Source organism: Pogona vitticeps, chromosome 3, assembly GCF_051106095.1.
Source record: "Pogona vitticeps strain Pit_001003342236 chromosome 3, PviZW2.1, whole genome shotgun sequence".
Lineage (NCBI taxonomy): Eukaryota > Metazoa > Chordata > Lepidosauria > Squamata > Agamidae > Pogona > Pogona vitticeps.
In genome coordinates this window covers 256,593,688-256,616,747 of record NC_135785.1, presented here as the reverse complement: position 1 = coordinate 256,616,747, position 23,060 = coordinate 256,593,688, and the positions used below count along the sequence as shown (strand labels likewise).

At 42.2% G+C, this 23,060-nt stretch overlaps 1 protein-coding gene and 1 long non-coding RNA gene across 19 annotated transcripts in view; one reads left to right on the top strand and one right to left on the bottom strand.

Moving 5' to 3' along the window:
- DLG2 (discs large MAGUK scaffold protein 2) overlaps positions 1–23,060 on the bottom strand; it is a 1,097,443-nt gene that overhangs the window by 667,221 nt on the left and 407,162 nt on the right. The window lies entirely within an intron of this gene.
- LOC144588095 (uncharacterized) lies at positions 4,464–8,074 on the top strand. The gene is made up of 2 exons (XR_013543439.1): positions 4,464–7,481; positions 8,008–8,074. It is a non-coding gene; the product is annotated as an uncharacterized LOC144588095 (long non-coding RNA).

Genomic DNA, 23,060 nt, shown 5'->3' with positions numbered 1-23,060 from the left:
AAGCTTCCAGAAAAAGCAAAACAGCCAGGCAGGACAAAGTTGGCTCGTGGGCTGCGAGTCTGCTCCTGAGGCATCCATCTTAAGTCCAGTGGAAAAGAGGAAGGGAAAAAGATACCCCAACTGGGACCAACTCCCCTTTTTAAAGCCACAGGATGTCCAATCAGACAGTCAGCAATGCTACCTCTACTACTACAGCTATGCCGCAAGAAGCAACACTCTTGAAACGGTACCGTTCCCTCATCGTCCTGCCTCCCCACCACCTCACCATCTCCATTATGGATGCAATACACAAACCACTTAGGCTGGCGTGTGCATTACAAAGCAGATTACTCAGGAACCCGGTTGCTTTCCAGTCAATAGGTCTTGCTTCCAAGTCATGTGCTTGATCAGAGGGCCTGTTTTGAAAAGGCCAAGATTGACTGCTCAAGTCCAATCCCGCCCCACCCCAAACTCCACCTCCATTGTGCCTTTTCTGTGTTACTTAATATGGAACATCTGCTCTCCCTCTCTCCCTCCCTGGTCGGGTTGCCAACCACTTGCAGGGGCTGCCCTATAGTTTTGAACAAAAAATTGATCAAAAGTCATGAGGGAGGGCATTCCTTGGCTCTGCTTGATCCTACAATTGATTCAGTTAAAAAAAAAAACAACCCTCAGGTTCTTTCTCTTAAATGTATGAAGAAATTGGCACATTTTAATATATTCTTGTTTGTTGGTTGGTAAATGGGGGGAAAATGAAATTCTCAACCATCTGCACTGGCCATATTTGATAGGCACAGCTGTTCTGAGTATGGACAAGATTATATAGTTTCTCTCCATCATGGTGACTGTTAAAGGTGAAGAGCCGGTGGATAGAAAAGTAGTGGCAACCCTAATTCAATATCTCAGACAAAGCTGGATAAGCAGGAATTCAAAGCCAGACATTAATGCTTAATGTGTCAAATAACTTTTCTTTGATGAGCAAATTATTCAGCTTCTATTTCCAATGCCTTCCAGTTTTCAAAATTTCAGCCATTTTCTGTTGAATTCGTGAAGAAATGTGCTCAAAATTGAATGTTCTTACAAAAATGTGAAGCCATCTAAGCTGCATGCTAATGCTAAGAGGCAGGCTATTCATCCCCCTCCATCATTCATATGAAGAATGACAATCTGGAATACGGGTGCAACTAATATTCACAAATTTCTTCATCCTCAACAGAAATACTTGCCTGAAACATCCTGTTAAAAACATTGTGACTGCTGCAAGATATATATATATCTTTTGCTCCTGCACAAAAATGAAAATACTAGCATTTTTTCACTTACAGAATATTACAGAAACACTGGGTTTTGCACAAAAGAGCCTCCTTACTTTATATTAAAAACCTTGCAATTTCCCCCCAAAGTTATGGGGGAATTATGCTGAAAATACGACTTTTGCGAATTTTTTTGCAGAAAAATGCCAAAATTTGAAAACAAATGCATTAACTCTTGTAATCTCACCCAACACAAAGAATGCTTTTGAAATTTTCCATTTTCACCCATGAGAATGAAATAAGCAAGGATTTACATCCCTAATCTGGAAAATGCATCCTTTGGGACTTCAAGAGTCTATGGACATGTCCCAGAACGCTGAAAATTTTGGGTTGTCAAAGGCTGCACACTTAAAGAGAATCCCGTTTTCTTCCAGTTCTAGGTCTCCATGTGAAAGAATGAAGATGGAGAAGGAGGGGCTAGGCTGCTCCCTTCCTTCATGCATCCAGGTGAACCCCCTCCTGAACTCATTTTCTGAACTAATTACTTAGACATTCGTTCATTAATAACTATCAGTGTGTGTATGTTACCTGCAGCTTTCCTCACCTGTACTCTTATAGTGGCTGAAGTCCTGTTCCTTAGCTTAGTAAGATGGACTAGAGTAGGCCCACTGAATATATGAGGATTTAGTGCGTCAACTTCTCCATAGGTTTCATCATATTGTGCATGAGAAGTTGCAACTAGAATAGGCGCAATTGAATCCATGGAGGAGTTGACTCACCAAATCTCCCCAGCTCTATGGGCCTAATTCAAGTGTGACTTACTGGACTAAGCACCAGAATTTCAGTCACTGTTAAGGATAATGGACCCCATGTGCAGAACCATTCAGATGTTTGGGGGAATGGAGCCATCTTGGGCAGAATCAGACTGTACATCACATACGCTCTGGTGGAGTTTGGAATGCGTAACCATGGTCTGATTTATAGAGTGCCCCACTGAGAGATGGCACAGAGGGGCAACAGGACAGAAATACAGTAACTTCTCCAGCTTCCTACACTCTAGTAGCCCCTACAGACGTTTCGATCCACTCACCAATGGCAAGGAATCATGGAAATGGAAGTCCCAAATGTCTGGAGGACACCATGTTAGGATTAGTATAATAGTCATAGTAGTTGGTCAGCCATGGCCCTCCATCAGCCCTGCCTGTTGAACCGATGGTGAGGAATCCCAGGGGTTTCATCTGGAGGAGGTGCTTTGCTTACCTCTGCACTAGTCAAAGTGGCTGAAGGAGTCACAGGGAAAGGAAAAAGAATGACCTCAGAGGATTCAAAGGCAAAGTCACCATTTCCAGGCAATTCTCCTTATTGACTCAATAAGTTGTATCATATGTTGACATCACAGGAGTTAAAAGAATCATTGTCTCTGTTTGAAAGAAGCAGACACAGAGACAGTGACACAAAAGATAAAATGTCCCACTGCCACCAGAAGTGTATTAGAACGCACAACTTGTCTTAAATCTTATCCCCAACTCTCCAAAAAGCGACTACTATTGATTGTTGCCATGTATTCACTCAACTGACACTCTGCAGCGAGAAATCTAACCAGTATAGCTTTGCGTCTGAGACCAGTCACCGCAGGAAAAGAGGCGCTCCCTCTGCTGGTTTTCTATTTATAATAAGGACAACAAAAGAGCAGAGCTCTGTAAATAAGAATGTTCAAAATGAGGGTTCAAAGTAAAGAAGGATTTTGGTCATCTACAGGCAGAGTCGCCAACTTTTTATTAGCCTTGCACCTGCGCCTAGGAGAACGAGTTGAGCCACAAAGATGAAGCAGCTGAAGCTTTTCATATCCTTCGCACCTCCATGCCGGATAAAACTCCATCTGCTACAGTGCTGCAAGTCAGGCTGCGAGTTCGGGAACAAGAGCTGGGCGAATCAAAATGTTGGCAACCCCACAGACTGCTTACTATGAGAGTTTTAATGCTGAGGAATACGTTTCACTTTAAAGCCTTTGTCATTCTTCCAAGCGGCACATTTTGTCCTCGCTATATATTGGATTTTGTCTACGGCAATATTGTACATGTAGCAAGTACACACCCCTTTATTCTCATAGGGAAAGGAGCACAAGTTGATTTTTTGTTCTAATAAATGCAAGGCTGGCTATTTAACAAATATATTACTTCCTGTCACATGCATCTCAGGGGTTTGCTGACCAATGCACTTGCTCAAATCAAGGAAAAATAACTAATGAGTAAAGATTCCCAAAATGGGGGCCTGTTTGCCACTCTAATTAAGATGGGACATTTTTCATTTGGTAAGGGAAAATACAGAATTGCTGGTAAAGCACTCTGCTAGAGCTACTGCAATATTTTATGCCTTCTTCTTTCATTTCAATTTTAATTATATCCCTAGGATCTCAGAAAGCTGCTTGATATGTACAAACCTATACATCTTTTCTATAGATACTATATATAAATATTTTTTATATATTTGAAAGACCCAGTGAGGTACAGCAGATAGGACACCTGGATTTGAATTCCCTGCTTGGCCATGAAAACCCAGGAGAAGGTAGAACTGTAATGCTATTCCTTAAATATTTCATATCCCTTGAAAATAGAGATGAGCACAAATAGCTTCATAACAGGTCATCATGCATCATTGGTGCAGCACCATAAGTGCCACATGTTCCCTTCTCCCTCCCACCCACAGCCAGCTTCCCCACTCATCATTCACCATATGCTGCTCTCCTCCTGCTCTTTGTGTGACCATCATGTCACAGCAGGAACTCATGCTACTCTTCTCTGCCTCCTCCAGCATCTGGCCACTCAAAGGCAATGTTGCAGGAATCCCTGCCCCACCTCCTCGTCTCAGTGGGTTGCTGCTGGGGGAGGTGGAGAAGAGAAGCACAAGTTCCTGCTACAACTGAACAGTTGCACAAAAATCAGAAGAGCAGCACAGTCCGACAGGTGAGTGGGGAAAGCTGGTCATGGGTAGGTGGGAAAAGGGAACAGACAACACACAGCAAGCCAGCATAAAGTGATTTGTGCCCATCTTTACTACAAAACCCTACTGAGGTTGCAGCAACTCAGTTCTGACTTTATAGCACTTAAATAACATGCATATTTTGTTTGCACTTTTTGCAAAGAGAAACATTAGGAGAGTTAGGCCCCAAAGACTAAAATAAATCCGTGTGCGTTCCAGAAATCAATGCAATGTTTTCTGCATAATAAATACTTTTTTGTTGTTGCACAGAGCGTATCATGCATCTAGAAATGTATACGTTTCTGACCGTACATGTAATCTAGTCCTGGTGAGAACAGAATAGGTACAACAGGTTGAACAAAACAAACTTCGACAACGTCTTACACATTTCTCGACGAAAGTCTATGTGAGCCCTACCTAAAGATTCCAAAAACATGTGTGCTAGCACTGAGCTTTAGCACTCCTCCAGATTTCTTTTCTGGAAACTAATATGGTTTTCTCTCACAGAAACAGGGATTTTCGGAAGCTAAAGCTCCATGCAGAAAGCTGAGCAGTAGATTTAAGAATTAACATCCTACTCCTGAGCATGCATTTACAGACTTTATCTGTGAGTCAAAGGAGACCTCATAATACATTCATGGACCAGCAGCTGCCAATAATATTTCTGTTGTTGTTGTTGTTGTTGTTGTTGTTGTTGTTGTTGTTGTTGTTGTTGTTGTTGTTGTTGTTGTTGTTGTTTCAACTTATATACCACCCATAGCACTAGAGCCCTCTATGGGTGATTTATAATGCAATTATGCAAGAAACACTTTGCTCCTCCAGTGAGTTGGGTATTCATTTTACTGACTTTGGAAGAATGGAAGGCTGAGTCAACCTTGAGCTGGCTATCTGAATCCATCATGATCAACTCAGGTCCTGAGCATAGGCTTGACTGGAGTACTGCAGTTTGGCCAATGTCTAAGTATACCATTCACTCCACTATCCCATGGCGTCCAGGAGAACTGACTGTTTCAGCCCTAAATCATTGTCCGCCTGTAGGCCCGAGGAATGTACCAATGTTTGTGGAGTTTGGTTGTTTAGATCCTCTACTGAGAGTGAATGTGGTGTAATAGCAAAACTGCTGAACGTGGGACTTGGAGTATCCAATTTCAAGTGACTTCTAGACCAGGAAACCTACTTGGTGATCCTGGACCAATCCCTTTCTTTCAGTCTGATCTACCTCACTGATTTGTTTCTTTTCAGAATAAAATAAGGATCAATTGAGCCAGGTACACCCTCTCAATTCTCAAGGAAGGTCTAGGAAAGAGCTATAATCTCTCCTAGGTGATTAAGTCATCTTCACATTTTCACCTTTGTAGAAGGACTTTCCCTGCAGCCCTCCAAAGTAGCTTGGAACTTATTCTTGAGATGTGGGTCTGGCATTTGCTGCCTACAACTTCTTGTTATTTGCCCAATTGCCTCCCTGCTTCCCTGGGCTGGTGACTCAACCTCTGGCCTCTGCTGGCTCTTAGCCTTCACTGTTATAGAAGCCACTTGCCTCCACAGTACCCACTTCATTTGCCCACAGCAGGTGAGTCTTCAGGACAGGTGGCTTAGCAGGCTAGTATTGGAGAGGTGGCCCAAGTCCTGCCCATGTTTGAGTACTTTCTTGCAGTGCATTCATTCAGCTATGCAAGTAGCTGTTGTACACTGTTGGAAATGCTTCCAGCTTATTGACCTCTTCGGATTGCTAACTTGTTGTCACTACTAGTTTTGGCAACAGGTGTGAGAAGAGCCCCTGAGAGGCAGGGGTGATTTTGGGGACACGTGCTTCTGAAATAATGCTCACCTGAGTGCCCTCAGCCTCCTCCCCCATGCCAGATGTGCATGTACCCAAAGTGGTTTGCACCACCCATAATGCAGCAGCACCGGAGAAATTTGCAGAGAATAGGGCTGGGGGGTGACCTTCCCTTGAATATGTTGGAACTACATGGTATGGATATGGAAGGCAATGTCTGGTGCTCATCATAAATCTGTTGCCCTATCCAAGCTGACAGTGTCTGTCAGAGTACTAATGTCATCCTTATCCTTCTCTGGAACATCAGCTGTTTGGGAGAAAAGTATCTTCTTCACTGTCTTTTTTTTTTTTTGGCCCCTTGCCCTGGCTGTCATGAACAAAGACATCACAAGAAGATGTCTGAAGTCCACTCATATCTGTCCTACCTTAAACCAGAAGCTTCTCTGCCACCTCCTTGGTAGACGGGATGCAGACATTCTGTACCACTGCCTGCTACGCTTTCATGGTGTCATTTGGATATTTCCAAATATATGTGAACAAGGCCTAACAAGGCACCTGGGGGAGAGATTTTGGGTTTTTTGGGGGGCTCATAATAGCAGTTTTAGGCTGTCTTTTTCCTCTCCCTCTCCCACCCCTCTCAGGAGAAGCTGCTGCAGTGGGTGCAGGCAGCATTCCTGCAGACTTCCCCAAGCACCTACTACTTCTACCACAACCTCGTCTCATATTGCCTGCAGACTTGACCTGAAGAACAGTCTCTCATTCTGCTACAGCAGGATAGAAACTCTTCCAATGAAAATCACACACGCACACACAGACACAAACTTGATTGACTCAATTTATCTGCCTATATACAGTATATATAACAACTTGGCAGATTATCAGAAGAAAAACGAAAGGGGGGACGAGAGGAAGGGAATGGAGCCAACCTCATGGAGACTCAAACCTTCTTCCTTACAAAGTCCTCCAGATCCCATTATTCTATGTTTCTATGATAATGCCTACACACAGTTAAGCCAGAGTGCAAGGAAGCCAAAGTCATTTCATACATCCCTAAATTGTACCGGTTTGGATTCAGCTGCCCAGCTATCTTGACCTACTTTCACTATATTACTTGCACAGAAGAAGGAACTTCAGTAGAGATGGATTTTTAAATGGATTGCTGTCCTCTATTGTTTGTAAATGTTATTTGTATACTTACTGTTTTTAGCTTTTAAATATTGTCTTTTAATTGTTGCAATCCGCCCTGGATCCTTTTAAGGAGAAAGGCAGGGTAAAAATGTTTTTAATTACTTAATTAATTAAATGATAGAGATTGCTTCTAATGCAAGCTACACTTTTTTCTGCTATTTTATCCCTTCCACATAATTATTACAGACATAGGAGCCCTGTTCTGTTTAGCAAATGGTCACTCTTGCACATATAATTCCTATCTACACTTTTTATTCAGGTTTGCTCATTCAGATGTCTTGGTTGTCCTTTCTTGGACAAAGAAGGTGTTACATACAGCACTGATGTTACCTGTCTGTCATGGGTTTGGAGGGAAAGTTCCATCCTATGGGGAGTGGAAGGCGGGACATCAGGAGGAGGGGCTGTACTGTATATATATGTGATGCGTGTGTGGAGAAGTTTAGACGCTGGGATGTGACGAAGCAGCAGCTGGGAAGAAGAAGCTGGTGTGGGAGTCTGTGTGTCAGACAGGGTACTACTGTGTGTCAGAGTACCAACCTGATAGGTTCAGGTGTCTGTTGGTTAGCCAGAACTGATAGGTTCAGGGTCTGTGCTTCAAGTTAAGGGTTCTGTGTGAACCAAACTGTGTGCATGTATGAATGAGATTAAGCCACGTTACTATATCTTATTCACCTGATTATTTTACTTTGCCTGTGTGTTGTTTTAAATAAACCTTATTCTTTTATTGGTTAAAAATCCATCCCTGGTCTGTGTGACTTCTTATAGGGAATGGTTGGTGGCAGCTTAGTTAACGTGTGGCAGATCCCAGTAGGTCTGGGTTTGTCACAGAAGGGTCTGGCTAGGACATCCCCCTAAACAATTTCAGAACAAAGGTGAAGATTTGTAAAAAAAAAAATAAGTCCTGATCTTGACTTAGTGTCTATCCCAGCCTTAAAACAAAGTAGCATAAATAACTTTAAATATTTGCTGTCTTGGTTAGGGTTAGGGTTAGGGTTAGGGTAAGGGTTAGACTTATTCCTAGCAAATGGGAGTTGCATTCAAAGAGCCCTAAAAGTACAGAAGCATCCTGAGCTATTCATTGTGAACTCTTACATCCTGTCTGGCCTGGACGGAGTTTCTGGGGCCACATCCCCAGCTACAAAAGTTAAAGAGCAATTTAATGAGTTCTTGCCTGGCTACTTCATTAGTGCCTCATTAAGGTTCACTTCTACTGAGAATATCTGGATGAAAAAAAAAGCAGCTTCCACAATATGCTGAAGCTATCGGACACAGTCTAAATAAACACTTGTCTCTTCTTCCATCTGTTGATGCTGCTTGGGAAAAAAATAAGTCACCATAATCGGTCTCCAGTCCACTCATACATTACCAAAAAAAAAAAAAGAAAGAAAGAAAGAAAGAAAGAAAGAAAGAAAAGAAAGAAAGAAAGAAAAAAGAGAAGATGGCAGAGGACCACTGATTTCCACAAAATTTCATATGGTAGTTTATAGATGCAGATGCAAAATTAGGTTGCTTTTATTATTCTGCTTTAAATAGGGTAAGGAAGAAGAGGGCCATGGTGGCACGTGCTCGCTGAGCAGAAGAGTGTATAGCATAGAATCCTATAGAGCAGTGGTCCCCAACTTTGGGCCTCCAGATGTTCTTGGACTACAACCCCCAGCAGTCTTCACCGCCACCTCTGCTGGCTAGGATTTCTGGGAGTTGAAGTCCAAGAACATCTGGAGGCCCAAGGTTGGGGACCACTGCTATAGAGGTCTGTCTAGTTTGGGTGAGTTTCATCATCTCCAGCAGAGGTTCTATAGCTCTGCCAGTTCAACAGGCAATGGGAAGGGACAATCTTATATGTCTAGTCCTAGATCTGATAGTAAATAAATAGGAGACCAGCACTGCATCCAGCTACAATTCCCAGAATATTTGGAGGATGTTATAAGAAGGAAAGCATCTTCTAGAGGCTGCTGAGACCATTAAATGGTGCAGATCCCTATCATTCAACTGGAGATCTGCACTTGATCAACAGCATCTGGAGCCTGCTCAGCTGAGGGCAAAACTACATTCAGCAAACGTTTACAAGTGCTTCATCAAGCAGTGAAGGACACCTGTTTTCCTCAACTATGTATCTTGCATTTGACATGCTTTATTTTATCTCTGTGATATTATTGGTCATATGGCAATATTAGGAATACTGTGCCGATATTTAACAGATATGTAGGTTTTTGGTTAAAACTTGTATCTGTTATATAATATCAGTCAATGTTTTTATTTATGTATTTATTTATTTATTTATTTATTCATTCATTCATTCATTCATTCATTCATTCCATTTATACCCCGCCTATCTGGTCATATTAACCACTCTAGGTGGCTTACAGCAAAAAACACAAAACACAAAACCAATATATAATTAAAAGCAATTTGTACACAATTAAAATTCTATAAGATGGAAAGGGAAAACATAATAAAGAAAGCCAGAGGGAGGTTAGGGATTAACTGGGAGGGAAGGCCTGTCTAAACATCCATGTTTTCAGTTGTTTCTTAAAAATACCCAGCGAGGGAGCCGCGCGAATCTCTGGAGGGAGATTGTTCCAGAGGCGAGGAGCCTTATACTTTTGATTGTGTTTTTGAATAATGATGATGATGATGATGATGATGATGAGTTATTTATTTATTTTTATTGTGCTCTATGCCAAGTGCATTCCAATAAAATCAATAATATAGAAACACGTAACACATTTAATCACGCCTTATGCTGCATATATGAACCTCTACATCAACATAAAACTCCTCAAAATAAGGAACTCTGATAGTCAAAGCATGCATCTCGGAGGAAAAACCAGTATAAGACTGGAAATTGCCTAATCAGAGAGAAAAAACATTCCCTTTCACATCAGGATAAACCCTGAGATGATATAAAGTAAAATAAAATCTTCTTGAAATGTCTAGGCGACATTGGCACATTTATACATATGGAGGTACATTCTTGCTATTCCTTATGTATCTCACTTATCCCACTGGCAATAAAATTGCAACCTATACATGTCTTTTTAGCAGTAAATCCCCCTGAGTTGTATGGATCTTATTCTCCAGGAAAGTGAACAGAGGTTTACAACGACAATATTGGTTCCGTCATTTGCAAGTAGTTTGCCCAGCAAAACTGGGAGCAGATCAAATAAACGAACTCCCAGTTTTATATATGTATTCTTTTTTTCTTTCCTCTTCAAGATCCTAATAAAAACATTACATCTTATTTCCCCAAAGAGACAGTTTTTACGATGTAGCCGAAATAATAACCACAAATATCTGTCTGTGTTCATTTCACTGACAACCTAAAACTCTGTTTGGAACGATTGCGTTTTCAGCCAGGGGAAGGAGCTAAAGCTACACGGATGATCAGAACTGTGCTTCAATGCAGGTATTATTCGCCTCATGCAATCTGGTGGTTGTTCTTTTGAGGAGAATTTTGTTTCAAATTACTCCTCAGTGGAAACTGTTCCTTTGCATGTTTGTAAAGGGGGGGGGGGAATTTGAAAGAATCTTTCAAATCTGCATGGACGGTGAGGAGGACTCCTCTTAGCCTGAAGTCTACATGAAAGTAGAAGAAAAAATGTACCAGCAAACTACAGTAGGCAGAATTAATATGCAGTGGGTGAAATGTTAACTGAATAGCAGGAGGTGTGGGAGATGTAAGCCCTGGTGGGCTTTATGTAACAAATAAAGCCGAATTTGGAAATCCTGTTAGAGAAATGCAAGCACAAGCATGTAAACATTTTCCCCACCCCCTAGAAAGTCCTCATCTCGGCAGTCAGTCAGAATCAGTTGCGAAATGGGACATTTAAGTTGCTTTCAGGGCCATAAGGGTGGCCTGTTGAATAGTAAAAAGTGGTATGCCACTTCCCTGGAGTGTGTGGTGTTTCTAAAAAGATTCTGGATGAAAATAAAAGTACATGTACAGACATAGGGAGGCATGGGATTTGAGCTTCTTTTTTCAGACTACAGATCCCATAATTCTAGGGGATGTGGTGGTGCTGTGGGCTAAACCACAGAAGCCTGTGCTGCAGGGTCAGAAGACCAGCAGTTTTAAGATTGAATCCACGCGATGGAGTGAGCTCCGGTTGCTTTGTCCCAGCTCCTCGCCAACCTAGAAGTTCGAAAGCATGTAAATGCAAGTAGATAAATAGGTACCATCTCAATGGGAAGGTAAACAGCGTTCCGAATCTAAGTCACGCTGGCCACGTGACCACGGAAACTGTCTTCGGACAAACGCTGGCTCTACGGCTTGGAAACGGGGATGAGCACCGCCCCCTAGAGTCAGACACGACTGGACTAAATGTCAAAGGGAACCTTTACCTTTACCTTATCCCATAATTGTTACTTTTGGGAATTTACAAACCCACATCTATAGACACCTAAACATGGCTCGTCTGGGAAAAAAGGCCTAGCTCTGAGGCAGTTTCATCTCTGAGTAGAAAACTAGGGCAGAGCTAGGCCGAGACTAAGCCACAAAGTCTTCCCAGCTAGGCCTGTTCTCCAGGTGAACCACACTGAGGTGTCTGTAGATGTGGGTCTGTTAGGTGGAAGAGAAACCTAGAGGGAAATGGCCATATATCTCAGAAGGAACAGCAAGAGGATTGCTGTTGTTACCACCAAACATTTATATTTCACCTGAGCTGGATGCCTCACTATGTTTAACATACAGTGGGGTCTCTACTTAAGAACTTAATCCGTATTGGAAGGTGGTTCTCAAGTGGAAAAGTTCTCAGGTCAAATCTGCATTTCCCATAGGAATGCATTGAAAACCATTTAATCCGTATCTGCTCTTTTCCGTCCATAGAAACTAATAGGAAGCTGCTATTCCGCCTTCTGCCACTAGAGGGGGATATTTTTTCTTTTTTTTCTTAGGTCAGGGAACAGTGTTAAAAGCACTTCTGACGAAGCTAATTTTGAAGCAATGGACTGAAAACCAATTAATCCGTTCTGGCTGTTTTTTTTGTTATGTAGAGGTGCGTTTCTATGGACGAAAAGAGCAGATACGGATTAAATGGTTTTCAATGCATTCCTATGGGAAATGTAGATTCGACTTAAGAACTTTTCGACCTGAGAACTGCCTTCCAATATGGATTAAGTTCGTAAGTAGAGACCCCACTGTATGTTAAACATAGGAACTAATGCAAAGCTGGTTAATACATACTCTACCACTAGGGGGGAGAATTTTTTTTTAACCTAAGATGACCTAAGGTTAAAAAAAGAGCAGGAAAGGTTTTTTTTCCTGTTCTTATCTAGGATTTCTGTTCTCAAGTAGAAGCAAAATTTAGCAAATGGAGCTGTTCTTAAGTAGAATTGTTCTTAAGTAGGGACGTTCTTAAGTAGAGACCCCACTGTAGTGGATGCCTCACTAAACACCACTAGTGTAACCAGGCCTGCCTACGCTAGTGGTGTTTATCTTTAGGAATAGAATCAAGAGTGGTTCAAGTTTTTGAAGTTTACAAATATGGAATCCAGAGAGAAAGAAAAGGTTAAAACAGGGGCTACAACTGGTCCAGGTTTGAGTAAATACAGTGTTTCCCCAAAAATAAGACAGGGTCTTATATTAATTTTTTTGCTCCAAAAACACATTAGGGCTTATTTTCAGGGGATGTTTTATGTTACAGTCATTTCATCTTCTGGTTGCTGCACAATGCTGCACAATGGTGGAGGGCAGGGTTTCACTTAACTGAGGCTTCTTTTGGGGTAGGGCTTACAGTGGACCCTCAACTTACAGACGGCTCGACTTACAGACTTTTCGAGTTATAGACTTCTCTGGCCGCAAAATTTAGGTTCAACTTGCAGCTGGAGAATCAACCGACAGATCAGAAAAAAACCAAAATGGAACAAAAATGGAACAAAAACAGCCGGTTACGGGATTAATCGGTTTTCAATGCATTGTAGGTCAATGGAGACTTGACCTACAGACTTTTCGACCTGCAGCCACCGTTCCTATACGGATTAGTTCCATGAGTAGAGGGTCCACTGTATATTACAAGCATCCTGAAAAATCATGCTAGGGCTTATTTTTCAGGTCTTATTTTCAGGGAAACAGGGACCTTTGAAGCTGAACAAAAGGGGTGAAACAGCTCTCTCAGGTCCTTCAGGGTAAGGTTGCCAAATGATATAGAAAACAAGCCCGCTGTGCTCCTGCAGTTTTGAAAAAGTCAGCACGGGAAATCGATTTCAAGGCATTGAGATAAGCAACATCACCTGCTCAAGCAAGATGAAACCTGGTAGCCCTACCTCCGCATCAGAGGTTCAGGTACATTGCTGCCTCTGTATTGTTCAGGAAAAGGTTCCATTTCCACAAAGGAAGCAACAACACAACACACTCGCACGCACACCCTTGGAAGTAGGAATGAAAGAAACGCAAGTCTTATATAAAACTCAACGTCAACCGTTGACATTTTGCTGGGAAAATGGCCCTCGTTATATTTATTATAGTTTCGGCATTTATCTTGGGAGAAATAAATGACTGGCCTTTGCCACCAATCACTTTGCTATTAAAGTCGATCACAAAAGATCTGGTTGTATCAACAAAAACTATGGGCTGCAATTTGTCACAGTGGCCTCGGTGACATTATTTCTCTGAAACACAGAAACACATGTATGGTTAGAACTGGGTTGAAAGCTGCTGAAGATAAAACCTTGCTGATTTTTGTCAGCGGAGAGGGAAGTTCAGGTTGAGGAAACAGGGCAGAGGAAACAGAACTCAGAGGCAGATAGTTTACAAATGACAAACTACAGTACTTGTAATTAATTCCCTGTTGATGGTATGAATAAGTCACATTATTCCTGCAAGTTAATAATACATAACCTCACTGCTTCTGTGGTGGTACTGTATCAGTTAGTTCCTTTAAAATTCCAGGATTCATACTGTGACTCATGCTCTTGATGAGCTTGTTGAGACCACAACAAGATAGGGAGGAAAACTTATTTTGTATTATAGGCCAGTGATTTCTTATCATTCAGTTTTTCCCGGCAAAGGTTTACCTACTTAAGAAAATATGGAAAAAAGCAATAACTTATATAAAAAGTAACTTTCTTTCCTGTGAATGGCTGGGCTTTTTAGTTTTTTCCTCTTTTCTTCTTCTTTTTTTTTCCTACCACACGGAGACGTTCGAAGGGAAACATATGACTACCGGTTACACCCTTACTTAAGCCTACAGGTCCATAAGAAGATAATGTTAACCGTCATCCACTCAGGTAAGTAGATTTTGTCCTCCCACATCTACTATCAAAGCCCCACGGAACAAGACATGCAATATTTTGTAGCATTGTCATCTGAAGACCTATGAGCTGTGTCTCTGAGTCTGATCCACTTATTGGTTATTAACGGATTACATATTTGATTCTTAGTTTTTTTTCCATACAAAATTGCGCTGAGGCAAAAAGGGATGCCTAAATCTACCACATTTTGTCATCAGGGTATTATTTTTGGCCAAGACATTTGGACACGCAGACACACAAAAAGATGTCCATGTCCATTTTTGTTGGCAAAATCTAACGCCATGACACAGAAACAGATACTCTGTTGTTAGTAAGTTGGTCCGCTTCAGGCAGAGGGTCAAGAGTGGAGAATTTAGACCAGTGTTTCCCAACCTGGGGGTCCCCACCTGTTTTTGGACTAAAATTCCCAGAAGCCTTTTACCACTCCCTGTGCTGGCCAGGATTTCTGGGAGTCATAGTCCAAGAATCTCTGGGGACTCAAGATTGGGAACCACTGGTTTAGACTATGTAGTGGGCTCAGGAAATCCAAGATGTAACTGTAGCTCAAACCCTCACCTGATCCCTCAGCACATATAAGGTCCCATAGAGACAGCACAGGTCAGAAAATACCCCATAGCTCACAGGCTGCCAAAAAAAATATATTAATCCAACAGATGGGAGTTTAGGAGGCAGAAGGCCTTACATATCTGAACAACAGATATGGGTCAAGTTTAGGTATTATTATTACCCCCACATGTAGTCCTTTTGCTGTCTGGCAAATATAAAACCTACTGTATATACTCGAGTATAAGCCTAGTTTTCCAGCACAGTTTTTTTTACTGAAAAAGCAGCCCCTCATCTTTTACTCGAGTCAGTGTCAAAATTACATGTTCTCTCCTGCAGTGCGGGTGTTCTCCAGACTCCCCCGCTCATCTATGGGCACCTGCAGCCTCTGTGGGTGGTCCGATGACCTGGGTTATGTACACTGCATTTCTGCTCCCAGGACACTCCCATCCTCCTCATTCTGCATATTCTATGTACCCATCTTCCTCCTCCCACCTTCCTCCTCCATCCTCCGTCTCCCTCCATCTTGTTACGCAGCAGTAGAGCAGCAGATAAGCGCAGCATCCAGTATGAGTCCTCCCTCCAAAGGCAGTGAAGTGTGTCTCCAGCTGAGAAGGAGCCGTCTTCAAAAACATTTAACCTACTAATGCCTCAATTAATGTAATTTTATTGGTATCTATTTTTATTTTTGAAATTTACCAGAAGCTGCTGTATTTTCCACCTTTGGCTTATACTCGAGTCAATACGTTTTCCCAGTTTTTTTGTGATAAAATTGGGTGCCTCAGCTTATATTCAGGTCAGCTTATACTCGAGTATATACAGTAAATGCTACTTGGAATTTTTTATTCAAGACTGTCCGTGTGATTCTAGGGGGGAAATTGCCTATCTCTTCCATTATTTTTATTTGTTAATTACATTTATACCCCTCATTTCCTCAACTGACTTCAGAAAGCCTACAAGGCACACTTCCTGCCTACTGTTATCCTTATAACACTTTGAGATAGGCCATGCTCAGAGGCTGAGAAAAAGGGATTGGCCTACACATATCTGATGAATTTCACACCTCAGTGGGAATTTCAATCTGTGTCTCCCAAATTCCAGCCTAACATTTCAACTAATAAAAACAATAAACATATGCTCTTATGTCAGTTCTGATTATGGTGACACGGTGACTCTTTTCAAGGATCCCCAGGTGGCGAACACACAGAAGTGGTTTACCATTCCCTTCTTCTGTGGTGCTCTGGGATTGTGTTCAGCTTGCCCAAGGCTACGTAGGCTGGTTCTTATCTCAGGAGGCATAGTGGGGGATCAAACTCCCAGCCTCTGGTTCCACAGCCAGACACCTAAACCGCTCAGCTGTCCAGCCAGCTTTTCAGGCTGCCTGATGACTATAAATGGATTAAATATTTCTTGCTTAAGAACATGTCTTTGGACTGATCAGTTGATTCAACTTGAATAAATGTAGGTGCTTGACCGCTGTAGAGTGACCGCAGCCTCCCAAGATCCTTGCCCCGCCTGGTTCATAAAAGAAGCCAGGCCTGTAACAATGGAATGGAGACACTTATTAGACGTATTTGTTTTTAAAAAACCTAACTTGGCAGCGGACGATATTAACAACTATAGACTCATCGCCCATGTTCCTTTTCTTAACAACCTAGTGGAGAGAGTGGTGGCTGATGGGCTACAGGGAATTCTGGAGGAGACCAATACCCTTGACCCATTCCAGTCTGGGTTCAAGCCACGTCATGGCACAGAGACAGCATTGGTCATCCTGCAAGGTGACCTTTTGAGGAAGAATGACTGAGACAAAATGTCCTTACTGGTCCTCCTCGACCTACCAGCAGCCTTCGGTATCATGGAACATGGTATCCTCCTGGGGCAGCTCTCTGGGTCGGGGATCGGTGACCTAGTCTTGGCCTGGCTCCAATCCTTTCTTGAGGACTGTTCTCAGAGAGTACAGCTTGGTGAGATGATGTCCACCTCTTGGACTCTTAACTGTGGAGTCCCTCAGGGGTCGATCCTCTCCCCAGTGCTGTTTAATATCTATATGAGACCACTGGGGAAGGTCATCAGGAGCTTTGGAGCTTCATGTCATCAATATGCAGATGACACCCAGCTCTATCTCTCCTTCCACCTTTCTGCAGAGGATGCTGTCCCGTCCCTTCAGCACTGCAGCCTGGATGCTGTGCTGGGATGGAAGAGGGATAACGGACTGAGGCTGAACCTTGACAAGATGGAAATCCAGCAGGTGGGTGCCCCTAGTGGGTTGAGTGCCTCCCTCTCTTTTTTTGGGGGGTGCTATTCTCTCCACTAAGGATGAGGTTCGCAGCTTGGGTGTACTTCTGGATCCAGCACTCTCAATGGAGCCTCAGATAGCGTCTGTGATCTGCTCCTCCTATTTTCACCAAAGGAGGATTGCCCAGCTGCATCCCTACCTTTGACACCAGGTCCCTCACCACTCTGGTCCATGCACTGGTGGTCTAGAGACTAGACTACTGCAATGCTCTCTATGTGGAGCTGCCCATGAGGCTGTGGAAACTTCAGCAGATCCAGAACATGGTGGCCAGACTACTGAGTGGTGCAACATATTTCCCCCACCCTGGCCGCCCTGCACTGGTTACCTGTTTCAGTTTGGGACCTCGATACCTGGCAGAACGCCTCCTCCCAATGAGATCTGCCCATCCTATACAATCTTCTCAAGCATTGACCCCAAGAGAGGCCCAGAAAGAGAGGACTAGAAACTGGACCTTCTTGGCAGTCGGTGTTCAACTCTGGAATAACCTCCCACCAGAAATTCACCTGGTTTGCCTTTCCCAGACCTGATAACACTTTAATACAGTAATTGATCTTAACACTTATATTATCAGTCCTGCCATCTTGCTTTTATATTATTGACCATGGAAATAGGCATTTATTGGGATACAATTATTGTATTTTAATCATTATATTGTTATTATAGTTGTTTTGATTGTTGTATTATGGAATGATAATTGCTTACTGTATGTTTTTATTCTTTTAATTATGTTATGGTTGTATTTTAACTGTTTTTGACTGTTGGAACATGCTCTGTATAGGGCGTAATAATAATAATAATAATAATAATAATAATAATAATAATAATAATAATAATAATAATAATAATAATAATAATAATAATAATAATAGTAGTAGTAGTAGTAGTAGTAGTAGTAGTAGTAGTAGTAGTAGTGTAGTAGTAGTAGTAGTAGTAGTAGTAGTAGTAGTTATTTTAATTATTATTAATTACATTGGTCAGTTTTTTGTTTAATTTTGATTTTATAACTATTACGTTTATTGTTTTGAATTGTTCTTGCTGTCGTATTTGTTTAATATATAAACCGGCCGGAGTGGCCACACTTGAAACATGGGGCTGTTTTCTGAGTTTTAAATGGAAATGAGAGTTAATTACATTCAGTTTTATTTTCTGTTATATGCCGTAAGAGTACAGAACTGAAAATATCGTCTGGAAAGAAGTACGTTAAGAGCACCCTTAACTTTCAAGCCCCTCCAATTAGTTTAGAATGGGCACATCATCAGATACTCCAAGCCAATCAGCTAAAACTGGATTAATCTTCCGATCACAGTGATTAAAACCCCTGCAATTATGGTTCTCTCTCATCCTTTACAAGAGGCCCCAGCTAATCAACAGATGTTGATTGATCTGCCAATTTAATTGATTAAAGCCTGAAGTGTTACTATTTGTAAGATATATATTTGATGGCATACAGTATTTCAGCTCAAGAAGAACCTGCAAAGCAGACATATATTCAGAGGGGTCTGTCACCTATCCTTGACATCTTTCATTCAAAAATGCCTTGAGCCACAGCTGGGGATGGCCCCACCTTCTGAAATTCTTCAGTAAGAGTTGGACTTTCAGATTTCTAAGACCCTTGGTCCCAGAATTCACCCAGAATCACTCAAGCAAAATTTTGGGGAAAGGAGAGTAAAAGCAGAAATCAAACATGTTTGCATACCCTGCATTTGTGGTTTAAAGAAGAGGGAGACCCCCCCAAGTGCTCACTTGGAGTCACTGCAATGTTCCGTAAGAAGGGAACTCTTGTTTGTTTGTTTGTTTGTTTGTTTGTTTGTTTAGCTGTCCCATTAATGCAAGCACTACTCTGAGAGGTAAGGTAAAGGTAAAGGTTCCCCTTGACATTTAGTCCAGTCGTGTCTGACTCTAGGGCGCAGTGCTCATCCCCGTCTCCAAGCTGTAGAGACAGTGTTTGCCTGTAGACAGTTTCCATAGTCATGTGGCCAGCGCGACTAGACATGGAACATTGTGACCTTCCCACTGAGGTGGTACCTCTTTATCTACTTGCTTTCAAACTGCTAGGTTGGCAGGAACTGGGACAAGCAACAGGAGCTCAGTCCATCATGTGGATTCGATCCTACAACTGCTGGTCTTCTGACCCTGCAGCACAGAGGATTCTGCAGTTTAACCCGCAGCTCCACATAATAAAATATACAGTGGTGCCTCGCATAGCGAACGCTTTGCTATGCGATGAAACTGCACAACGAGGGGTCCCGGGCCATCGCTGGAGCGTTTGCTCAGCGATGGCCCCTATGGGCTTTTTTCGCTATGCGATGATCGCGCGGACACGATCAAAGCATAGCGAACAGCTGATCGGCGGTTCCAAAATGGCTGCCACTAAAACAAAATGGCGACCGCTGTTTTGCCTCGCTAACGAGGCATCCAAAATGGCCACCGCAATGGAGGAAACTCGCAGAACGGTGAGTTTTAAGTCCATAGGAACGTATTAAATCAGTTTTAATACGTTCCTATGGGCTTTTTTGTTTCACTTAACGATGGATTCGCTGAGCGAGGGTTAATCCGGAACGGATTAACTTCGCTAAGCGAGGCACCACTGTATTCAACAATACAACGATCTAAAAGTGTAGTTCTAAAATTCTAACCAAAAAAATTAACATTAAAATTAATAACAGCCGGGAGAATCAGTTGTTGAAGGCAGCTTTGAATAATTCTGTTTTCACCCACTTTCTGAATATACAGAGAGAAAGAGGCAACTGGCATATCCCAGTTTGTAACTTTTTCCAAAGACTGGGAGGGCCACCACTGATAAGGCCTGGTTCCTCGTTGTTGCTTTTTTTTGGCCCCCTTTGGTGTGGCCACTTTTAGCTTCATGCTAAAACTCTTGCTACCCTTTAGGTTCAATAGTGGAAGCCTCTTGTTGAACTCCCAGCCCCATGGTGCATTGGGCCAACTCTTAGTGAGGCCTGGAACTCCCAAGGAGTGTAAGGGTGCCATATTCCTCAGGCACTCCAATTTACAATTGTACACACTGGAGATCAACCAGGTGCAAACAACAGGGATTTACGCTTGCACAAAGCATTACTGGATTGCTCCTGAGTAGAGATGGGCACAAACTGGTTTGTCCCAATTCGTGTTGGTTTGTAAAGGCAGCAGCTTCCCTTCCCCACCTCCTCAGTTGATCAGCCCCTTACCAGGCCCAGCTTGCTGGCTTTTTCCACCTCCTCTGCTAATCTCCCAGACTGTTCCATGTGCTGTTCAGCTCAAACAGGATCCTTTCCTCTGCATGTTAAATTTCAAAGCTTTTAAGGAAAAATTGGAAGAGCATTTGTCATTTAACTAACAGCATTTAATAGGTATGCAGCAGACCAATCTAACAATTGGAATTTAAAAGTTGCTACCACAAGTTTCTGAACATCCCTTTAACAATCATTACGCCTCTTGTTCTAGACCTCAGAAATAACCTCTTCCACTCTGTCTTCCTATTAAACCAGTGGTAAAACGTTGTTTTCCCATGGCTGACATTTACAGATTGTGCCCTTTCTTAGATCATAACTCTGTCTCTCTCTCTTTTGATGATGTCTTTCAGCTGCACTTTTCTCTCCTTTTTAAAGTGTAGCTCCTGCAAAAAATGCCTCAAACTATTTCAGAAGGCTTTTTTGTTTTCTTTTTTTAAAAAGTTAGATTTTCAGAATTCGCTAACCATCTGGGCCTATTTGATGGTAATGAGAGTCTTAAAAGGCGGCTGCATTTTTGCTCTGCTCCAAAATACCTTCTGCCTATCGTGTTTAATAATGGCTTTTGCATAAGATTTGCCTCTGAAATGATCATTTTGCTATAGAGGCTTTTTGTCTTATGTTTTAGCTCTCCACCTGCAAAACAGTACACAGCCTCCACTAGGCTAACTGGCCCTTGAGCTTTGAAGGAATTAATTACAAACCAAATTGGTTCCTTGCAATTAATTCCTTTTCCTAACAATGGAGTTATTTGCAACTAATCCCTTTTCCTAGTAACTATTTCACCTTATAATTTCAAATTAGCAACTTAATTGATTGTAGCACGTTAGTGCCAATGTCTGACTTACGCCTCCAAACCTTGTACATATAGATATATTTTTCTCTTATATATTTCTAGAAAGTGGGGGTCAAATGGATGGGCCCAGATAGGAGGCTCCTTATCTGTGGTGCCACCATGAGAAAGCTTTGCCCAGGAGTGTTAAATGAACAAGAATTGCTTGCTTCGTTGGCTGATCTGCAAAATCAGGTAGGTCAGTACCAGAGTAGACGTTGCATGTATCTTGCTCCAAAGCTGCTTCGAGCTTTGCCTGACATTATGATTATGAGTATGATTCTTATGATGAAGATGAAGGTGATGATCCAAAAAGACCAGACAGTCAAAATTACAAAAACATTGACTGGTATTAAATACAAATTTTAACCAAAACCTTGTTAAATATAATAGCACTAACTTCTTGGATCTTACCTTTCACCACATTTGTTTGGAGTGCTTGTTCCTGTGCAACAAAAATCAAGCTTTCAATTTCTTTCTTATGGGTCCCTAGTTTTAGCTATGCCCATGTTGAATTATAATCATGCTTTCCATCAATATTTCTCAGGTGTTGTCCATTTAGTGGTTTATTTTTCCAAATGTTTAATTTATTTCCAAATTGTTGTTTCTTATATTGAGCCTTTGTTTTTGTTGTTTTCAAAATACTTTTGTTGGTTTTGTTGTTGTTTACTACCACATTTTTTCCAACCTATGGCAACTAGATATAAAATGACTAGAAGTGGTTCACGAGTTCCTCCTTCTGCTGGCACTCTGGGATCATGCAGTTTCCCCAAGGTTGTACAGGTGGGTGGAGATGTAACCCCATCAGCCCACAATGACTTGGGTGATCGCTGTTCCCCCACCTCCCAGAAGGCACAGTGGAGATTAATTTGTCGGGCTCCTGGCTGCAACCCACTAAGCCAATGGGGATATCAGGGGATATACAGAAACACATTACAGTGGTGCCCCGCATAGCGAGGTTAATCCGTTCCGGATTAACCTCGCTATGCGGAATCATCGCTAAACGGGTAGGAAAAACGTATTGAAACACATTAAACTTAGTTTAATGCGTTCCAATACCTTGCTTACTTACCCGTTCAGCGAGGATTCCCCTTGCCGGCAGCCATTTTCGCGCCCTCGCTAAGCGAGGGCAGGGCGTGAAAACGGCTGCCGGCAGCCATATCCGGGCTTCCGGCGGCCATTTTGGAGCCGCCGAACAGCTGTTCGGCGGCTCCAAAATGGCCGCCGCAATACCCGATCTTCGCAATGCGGGTTTTCCCCATTGCGAAGATCGGGTATGTTTCCGTATAACGATCCCGAAAAAGGGATCGCTATACAGAAACATCGCTATACGGTGCACTCGCTAAGCGAGGCACCACTGTATATACTTTTCATCTGGCTCCTCTCCTCCCAGAACTGCAGCCATCACGACTATTCCGGCTGTATCAGAGGAAGGAGTGAGATAGCAGCATGCTATCTTTTCAATCATCTGGAGTCAATTAATATTTGGTTCAACTGGAGTCAATGACATTGTCAGGACCAAGTTCTGCACTGAATGTGTGGAATTTTAATCTTTCTTTTCCCCCAACATTGTCCCCTGTCATTTCCTCTATCATGTTTTATGGGAAATATCAGTGTCTCTATTCCAAAACCTCTATCAAGAGTGCCAGGAAAAAAAAAAACCTTACCATCCCTGCAAACAAGGAGAACATTACAATTCTTTGTCCTTGCCCCTGATGACAAAATGAGCACTAATTCA